The sequence below is a fragment of the Mandrillus leucophaeus genome, unplaced genomic scaffold, assembly GCF_000951045.1.
Source record: "Mandrillus leucophaeus isolate KB7577 unplaced genomic scaffold, Mleu.le_1.0 Scaffold33, whole genome shotgun sequence".
Classification (NCBI taxonomy): Eukaryota; Metazoa; Chordata; class Mammalia; order Primates; family Cercopithecidae; genus Mandrillus; species Mandrillus leucophaeus.
Window position 1 is genome coordinate 5349748 of NW_012103476.1, and position 8550 is coordinate 5358297.

Below are 8550 nucleotides of genomic sequence, written 5' to 3' on the forward strand. Positions count from 1 at the left end.
CAGCCTAGCCAACATGGTGAAACCCCATCTCTACTAAAAACACAAAAATTAGCCAGGAGTGGTGGCACATGCCTGTAATCCCAGCTACTCAGGAGACCAAGGCAGGAGAATCGCTTGAACCTGGGAGGCAGAGGTCGCAGTGAGCTGAGATTGCACTACTGCTCTCCAGCCTGGGCCACAGAAGGAGACTCCATCTCAAAAGAAGAAAAAGAAGAAAGAAAGACAAAAGAAATGAAAAGTTTCTCTTATGTTTGCTAAATGTAATTTCTGTTCCTGTCACTACAATTGACTGCCATACAAACCAATTGTCTTAGTATCAAAAGACAGACAATTGGTTTGTATGGTACTCAATCGTAGTGATAGGAACAGAAATGGAGGAAATTGCTCTGAGAGGCTGATTGTAGTCCTGTACTTCACCTTTTCCAACCTTCTGCTTCCTCACAGGTTTATCTCTCCAACCTCCTAAGTTCAGTTGCTTATTTCCCAGAATACATGATAGGACATCTGTGGTGGCTTCCACTGAGATTTATTTAGCCAGATTTTCATTAAAATAGCAACTGAATTGACTCAATAAAATGTTTCTTATCTTAATAAAGCTCTTTAGAGCCTTGCAAATTTGCATTGAATACTCTTTAGTGTCATTACAGTATTAATAATCTGTGCCTAAAGAGCAATAAAAAAAAAAAAAAACTTTATACTTTGTATTTAATAGAGGTAGCTTCATAACCCTTCATTTTCACACAAGTTGGGCCTTTAAATTACCAGACAGAAAAAGGCAGAATATTCATATGCAAAATGTGGTCAAGTCTCAATGGTAATACTACTTAGGCTGAATGAATCTGAGACTTCTAGGATATCAGCCTCCTCATATTACCCAATTAAATAAAATCATCCGTATCCATTTTCTCAAGCTTGTAACACGCGCATCAACATCTCTTTAAGAAGAAATTGCTTTAGAGTCTCTTGAAATGTTCTTGTTGCTCGTAAGAATGAAATAGGAAGAGAACAAAGAAAAGTAGGGATGAAGCTGTAAGTAAACGAGATGATATATTGGCTGATGCTTTAAGATAAGTCTTTCAAATCCATATGCTTAAATAAATTATTAAATGGAATAAGAAAATGTTATGATTGACTTTTGGCACCTTGCTTCCATCTCTTTACATCTAGTTTCTCCTGGCAGATTCTATTTGAATTTGTAGCATACGTGAAAATAAAAGAAATATTGAGAAATATTTCAAAGCTAGATTTCAAATAGCCACAGTGGCTTCCCCATTTCCAGAAGCAACTGTGTTAAGGCAAATATTTTAGATGTACTTTAGATCAATATGGTGGCCAAGAATGCCGATGCAGGATGTCTTATATATGCAGTCTTAAAGGTGTTTTATAGTGTAGCCAAAAAACAATCCCACGAAATATTTGTTACTTTCCTGGGCTGTAGAATACAGTATAGTGGGAAAGTCCTTTACATTGTCTAGACTTTAAAGTCCACTTAGATGAAAATCAAGGTGTATGTTCAGAAACAGGAGGGAATGCTTAGAAAGCTCCAGAAATGACAAAACCCACAGACTCTGCATTTGTTAAGTGCGTGTATGCTGCAACACAGGGTTTCCCCGTACTGCACTTGAAACAGCCACCATCTCAGGTTTCCCATGAGATCAGGGTGGATTTTTCCAAATGAAAGATGCCTAATGAAAATGGAGATAAACCGTTCTAGCCACACTTCTTAACACCTACAGAATACCATCTCCAGCAAATCAACCAGAAACATCTGCCAGTAAAACAGAACAGAGACATGAGAAAAACAAAACAAAACAAAAGACTCAAAAAACAAATTGGAAGGTAAATACCTCAAATTTGGACCAGGACAATAAAAGAACATGCTTTTTCCATGCAAAAAAAAAATCAATCAATCAATCAATAAAAATCAGACCGATGTACATGGAGATGTGCACAGCAAGGGTGTGAGCTGAAGGAAAACAGTCTTGAAGTTAAGCAAGAGTGTGAGTGAACAACAGGTCTATGGACTGACTATGAGACAGCAGAGGCTGAAACAGTTTCAGTCCCCACTGGGGGACAGCTCCCCGACAGACGAAAGGCAACTTCTGGCGTTCCATAGAAGAAGGAAGAAAACAAAACCCTCATTGAGGCAGGATAGCATGAGCCAGTGATGAAAATCAGAATCACTTGCAACAATACTTTTTTTCTTTTTTTTTTTTTAAAATAGCCGCTCTAAAGAAACTTTTCTGACAAGCCGTGTAGAGAAGGGCATAGAAGAGGATCAAATATTTTCTAGACCAGTATCAATTCAGTTAGATACAAGTTGAGAAAAAATATGATGCTTTTAACCACATGGTAATGTTTATTTTGCACTATTAATCTTTGCACTATTAAAACATGTACTTATATCGTAATACTTGGTGACAAAACTCTCTCTTTGACCCAGCTGTAGCCAGGCTCCTCTAAGCACACTTATGGAGTAGGCTTTGACTTTAGCTGCCCATCCTTGCCTGGTGTGCATAGTCCAGTCTTCGCAAGAGTTCTCCTTAGTTCAAAAAGAATCCCTTGCCAGGCATAGTGGCTCACGCCTGTAATCCCAGCACTTTGGGAGGCCGAGGTGGGTGGATCACAAGGTCAGGAGATTGAGACCAACCTGGCTAACACGGTGAAACCCTGACTCTAATGAAAAAAAAAAAAAAATTAGCTGGGCGTGGTGGCAGGAGCCTGTAGTCCAAGCTACTCGGGAGGCTGAGGCAGGAGAATGGTGTGAACCCCGGAGGCAGACCTTGCAGTTAGTAGAGATCACGCCACTGCACTCCAGCCTGGGCGACAGAGCGAGACTCCACCTCAAAAAAAAAAAAAAAAAAAAAAAAGAATCCCTCACCTCTGATACCTGATACTCTCCATATCTGATCAAGTTTCTCATCTCCCATCTTTGTTGTCTAAGTCTGTGGCCTGCCTTCAGCAAGAATCCAATTAAGTTGGTTTAGCAAGAATCCCTCTATCTTTGATGTCTCCTCCTGGTAACTTTCTATCCACTGACCTTTTCACTCTCCTCTTTAGCTGTCACATCTCTAGCTATATTTGCAATAGTCAAAGTTGACCCCCATCTCTTTCCCCAATTGCAGTAGTCTTAGATAAAGTCTTCCTTACACTTTTTAATTACTGTCTGAATAATATTTGTCATTGACATTGACACTATATTTCTAGTGATGTGTTGAAAAAGGACCCTCAAAATGTCTGCCTGGCAGGATTTCAGAATTGTCATTTGCAAATGTGCAAATCCCATTTTCTTCTTCTTTTTTTTTTGAGACAGAGTCTCACCCTATCAACCAGGCTGGAGTGCAATGGCATGATCTCAGCTCACTGCAACCTCCGCCTCCTGGGTTCGAGAGATCCTCCTGCCTCAGCCTCAAGACTAGCTAGGATTACAGGTGTGCGCCACCATGCCCAGCTAATTTTTTGTATCTTTAGTAGAGACGGGGTTTTACCACATTGACCAGGTTGGTGTCGAACTCCTGACCTCATGATCCGACTGCCTCAGCCTCCCAGAGTGCTGAGATTACAGGCATGAGCCACTCACCCGGCCCCATTTTCCTCATTCTTAATGGGAGTGTTTATTGCAGTTTTGCTGACCCTTTTCTATATGTGTATACTAACCATGTGAGGGTAGAAGGTGGTGAGGGGGATATGGCTAGAGAGCAAATAATGACCATTTTATTTGTTGACTCCACAGAATAAAACAAGCTGTGTGGAGACTACCGTAAGACTCTAGATTTAGAGCCTAGTGCTGTAACTGAATTGGGTATTTCTTGGGGAGTGAAGGGAGGTGAATAGAAAGGAATGCACTTTCACATGTAAAGGAGACTACATTGAACATCTGAGACCAGAAGACTAGACTTGTGGCAGTCTACACAGATTGCATTTGGGGTGTAAATTCTGACTTCCCATCACTGGGGAGTAACTGTACTTTTCCTCTTGCTGGCCCCAGTTCTGGCTATATGTCTTGTTTTGCCTGGTGAAAGGTGAGTAAAAATGATATGTACCACCTCTACCAGATGGTGAAGAGTCAGTGGGTAGCTTGCCATGACTTTCTTCCACTGGCTATAGGGTACGGAAGCAGGTATATTGATGGAGCTCAGGGCATACTGCTCCAAAATACAGCATCTTGGCATTTAAGAAAACAGCAGAAGAAGAAATGTTACTCTTACTTTTCTTCCCTAAAGGAGGTCACAAGCTCAGGAAAGATTTTCTGACATTCCCCTAAAGAATGCCATAAGACCCTATGCCAAAGGGCTTTCCCTATACCGGGAGGAAAGAAACATCCTTACCTATGAAGTCACAGGATCAAAGAGAAGAATCTAAACAAACAGGCTACTTCACAAAACTAGCATAAAAATACGCCAATTTAACTTTTTCTTCTGGTCTTCGTTTCCTTAGGGAGGCTTCCATGTCATGCAAACTTACATTAAATAAATGTGAATGCTTGTATCCTGTCAATCCTGTCTTTTGTTAAAGAAGCCTCGGCCATGAAACTAGCATGAATGAGGAAAATATGTTTTTCTTCCCATAGAGTATCAAGGTTAGACGTCTATGAATAATCATCTCTGAACAATAATGATAAGCAGAGGGCCTCGCTGGACCTAGTTAAACATGCTTCGCTTGCAAAGAATAAACCTTGTTTTATAAACCAATTGGATTTGGCGGTTGTTTGTAATGCAACAAAATCTCTTACATCCTGTATGATCCAGAAAGAAAATATAGATAATTTACCATCAAATAGAATGCCTTAGAGGTTGGGGAAAAGATAATCAGAGTATAAAATGACAGTAAATATAAAATAAATATGTAATTTACATAGCATACTCCTTAATCTTTTTGTTCAATATCCAAACATTTCCTTATAATATTGGTGTGTGGATAACTTTAAAAAAGAATACCATTCAAAACTGATAGCTTGTCAGAATCATGCTATCCTAGTATTAGGTGGTCTGGACTCTAGAGATCAAAATATTAATAATGGAATTCTGGATATAAGATAATTCTAATCAGTGAATTAGTGATGAAGACAGTAAATCAATCATGAAAAAAATTCAATCAATGTCATTAGAGTTTAGGTTGAGAGATAAAAAGTACTTAAAAGAGAATGCCAGAGTTGAAATGGAGCAAGATAATTAATAAATAATAATGATATATCAGTAAATAGGAATCCACAATCTTTCACATGGTAAGAATGGTCAAGATCCATGGGCTTATAATACGTGTGGCCAGAGCATCATGGAGCGTTCTTGTTGAAGGATGTGCAAAAGATTATTGGACCTTACGTGGAGGTCTCCTATTAATAATTTTAGGAAATGTCACAAGTACTGGAAGACAACATCCAAAAATTTATTACATTGAGCTTAAGAACTCTCACTTTTTTTGTTTGTTTTTATTTTTATTTATTTATTCTTTTTGAGATGCAGTCTCACTCTGTCGCCCAGGCTGGAGTGCAGTGGCACGATCTTAGCTCACTGCAACCTCCGCCTCCCAGGTTCAAGCGATTCCCCTGCCTCAGCCTTCCAAGTAGCTGGGACTACAGGCGCTCACTAGCACGCCTGGCTAATTTTTTATATTTTAGTAGAGACAGGGTTTCACCATGTTGGCCAGTATGGTCTCGATCTACTGACTTCGTGATCTGCCCACCTTGGCTTCCCAAAGTGCTGAGATTTACAGATGTGAGCCACCGTGCCCGGCCAAGAACTCTCACTTTTATATAACTAGAAAGTTTTAGTCTCTGCCTCTAAGGGAAGACAGTTATCTGCTCTTGAGGCCGAGAGAGTAAAGAAAAGAAAGTAACATGAGCAAGTCTAACTCTTCATGCAATCGAGCATAGCAAAAATAACATGCTTGGGTGCTTAAAAGCCCTGATTTTGAATTCATGCTCCAAAACTGTCAACAAATTTGCTGAGCTTTACAGAAAAAAAAAAAAACAAAAAAGCTATTCAAGATCCCTTCTTTGAAAATTTAGAAATGCTTTATGCCACTTTTGTAACTAGTTAAGACACGCTTGCATATTATTTTGTTATAGTTTCTGAGATTATATTTAAAAAATAGTGTGAGGGAAGGGAATGCATCCTTGACAGAACGGTAGATGTAAAGATGCATTCAATTCCTGAGAAGCTATGGAAGAAAACCCAGGCATGTACTTGTCAAGGCACGAGTTCTAAAGTATTTTGCTTTATTTACCCAATCTCTTAAAACTAAGAAGTAGTTGTCTTTTAGGAAATACTTTTATTCTTCAATTAAATAGCAATAATAGTTGTATGGAGAGAGAAGCAATATTTAGTCATTGAGATGAAGAGTTGCATCTAGGACATTTAATTTTTTTCCACACAATTCCAGTGAAATCTGTGAATATGTCTTGGTTTAGGCAAAATGGTTTTTCTGTTGAAATAAAGGCTTTTCTTCTCTGATGAACATAGATTTGTGCAGAGCCAGGAACCTGCAGATTCCTAGCTACATAATGAAAATGTGAGTGAAAACCAGGCTGGTGTTCTGGCTTTTGTTTCATTCCCTGAACTAAATGTATCTCTGAAATTATCAACATCTATTTGTACTTATAAAATAAAAAAAATAAAAATTATGCTCTTCTCACCTTCTTAGAAACTAGAGTGATTATAACTCATAGTACATATAAATGCATAGTACTGTATACACACGCAATATACATAAAAAGCTGAAATGTACAAAAGATCTTCATCTGTCTCACTTATACTCACCTAAAATTGAGCTGAAATTAAGGCAAAAGATTGATACAAATATCTATTCACAAAGGCTTGAGTTTTTCTAAAAGTTTCAAATTCTACTCACTGAAGTAGTTTATCCATATGTATACTGGCCAAATCACAAAAACTTATTCCAGAAGCATAACAAGCAAAACCTGTAGATCAAAAATGGATACAGATGATTCTCAAAGAAAGCCAGCAGAGAAGAGCCATTCTCAGTAGTCTCCACTGAGGGTTGTGTGAACAGAACAACTGTGGAATTAACACTAATACAAATGGAATCAGTCTTTTTATAGAGACTGATAAAAAGTTCACAGAATTAAATTTAAAGGAGTTTAATTGAGTAATGAACGATTCACAAATCAGGCAGCCCCAGAATCACAGCAATTCACAGAGACTCCAGCACAGCCACGTGGTGGAAGAATATTTATAGAGAAAAGAGGAAAATGACATACAGAAATCAAAAGTGCGTTCAGAAACAGCTGAATTGGTTACACCTGGCAATTGCCTTATTTGAGCAGTTTGAACCCTCAGCAGTGTATGAGTGGTTGAAGTACGGCCACCGTGATTGGCCAAGACTCAGTTATTGTTACAGGTGCATACTCCTAAGTTACATTTTCAATTTTGTCTACCAATTAAGCTAGGTCCCAGTTTGTCCACAAGGACTCAAATATGGAAGTACAGAGTCTTTCTCAGGTCATATTTAGTTTGCTTTAACAAGACTATTTATAGAGCACTATATAACATGTCCAGTAATCAATAGACTGGTTTTATTTCTATAGAATGTTTTATTGGCCGAATTATTTCCCCCACTGCAACCTAGAACTCCCATGCTGAAGTCTTAATTCCCAGTAACCCAGAATGTGCTTGTATTTGGAGATGGGACGTTTAAAGAGGTAAGTGAGGTAAAATGAAGTCATATGTATGGGGGCTAATTCAAATGTGACCCTTGTCCTTGCAAGAACAAGAGATTAGGACACAGACAACACATACATAGAGGTGATCATGTGAGGATACAGCAATAAGATGACCATCTACAAGCCAAAGACAAGCCTCAGAATTAAGTCAACCCTGTTGACACCTGAATCTCCGGAACTGTAAGAAATAAATTATCGTGGTTGGGTGCAGTGGTTTGTGCCTGTAATCCCAGCACTTTGGTAGGCCGAGGCGGGTGGATCACTTGAGGTCAGGAGTTTGAGACCAGCCTGGCCAATATGGTGAAACCCCATCTCTACTAAAACTACAAAGTAGCCAGGAATGGTGGCTCACTCCTGTAGTTCCAGCTATTTGGGAGGCAGAGGCAGGAGAATCACTTGAACCCAGGAGGCAAAGGTTGCAGTGAGCTGAGATTGCACCATTGCACTCCAGTATTGGGGACAGAGCAAGACTCCGTCAAAGGAAAGGAGAGGAGAAGGGAGGGGAGGGGAGGGGAGGGGAGGGGAAAGGAAGGGGAAAGGATAGGAAAATTGTTGTTTAAGCCACTAGTCTGAGGTCCTTTGTTATGGAGTTGCTAACCCTCTCACACAGAAGGGAGTTTCTCACCTTTTCTCAACTTTCACAGTAAAATCTTCATATCCACCATTCCTGGGAACATTTGAATAACAATGTTTAAATGAGGTGAAGTATTTGTATTGATTTTGGTATGCTTTTTGTTTATATCTAATATATATGGCATTTTAGAAAACATTTCTTAAAGTTAAGTATTTCAATAATGAAGACATTTCGGGATAATTTGTTGAATGTTGTGACAAGTCAAAACGTCACTTGGTTAACAGCTGTGGTAGAT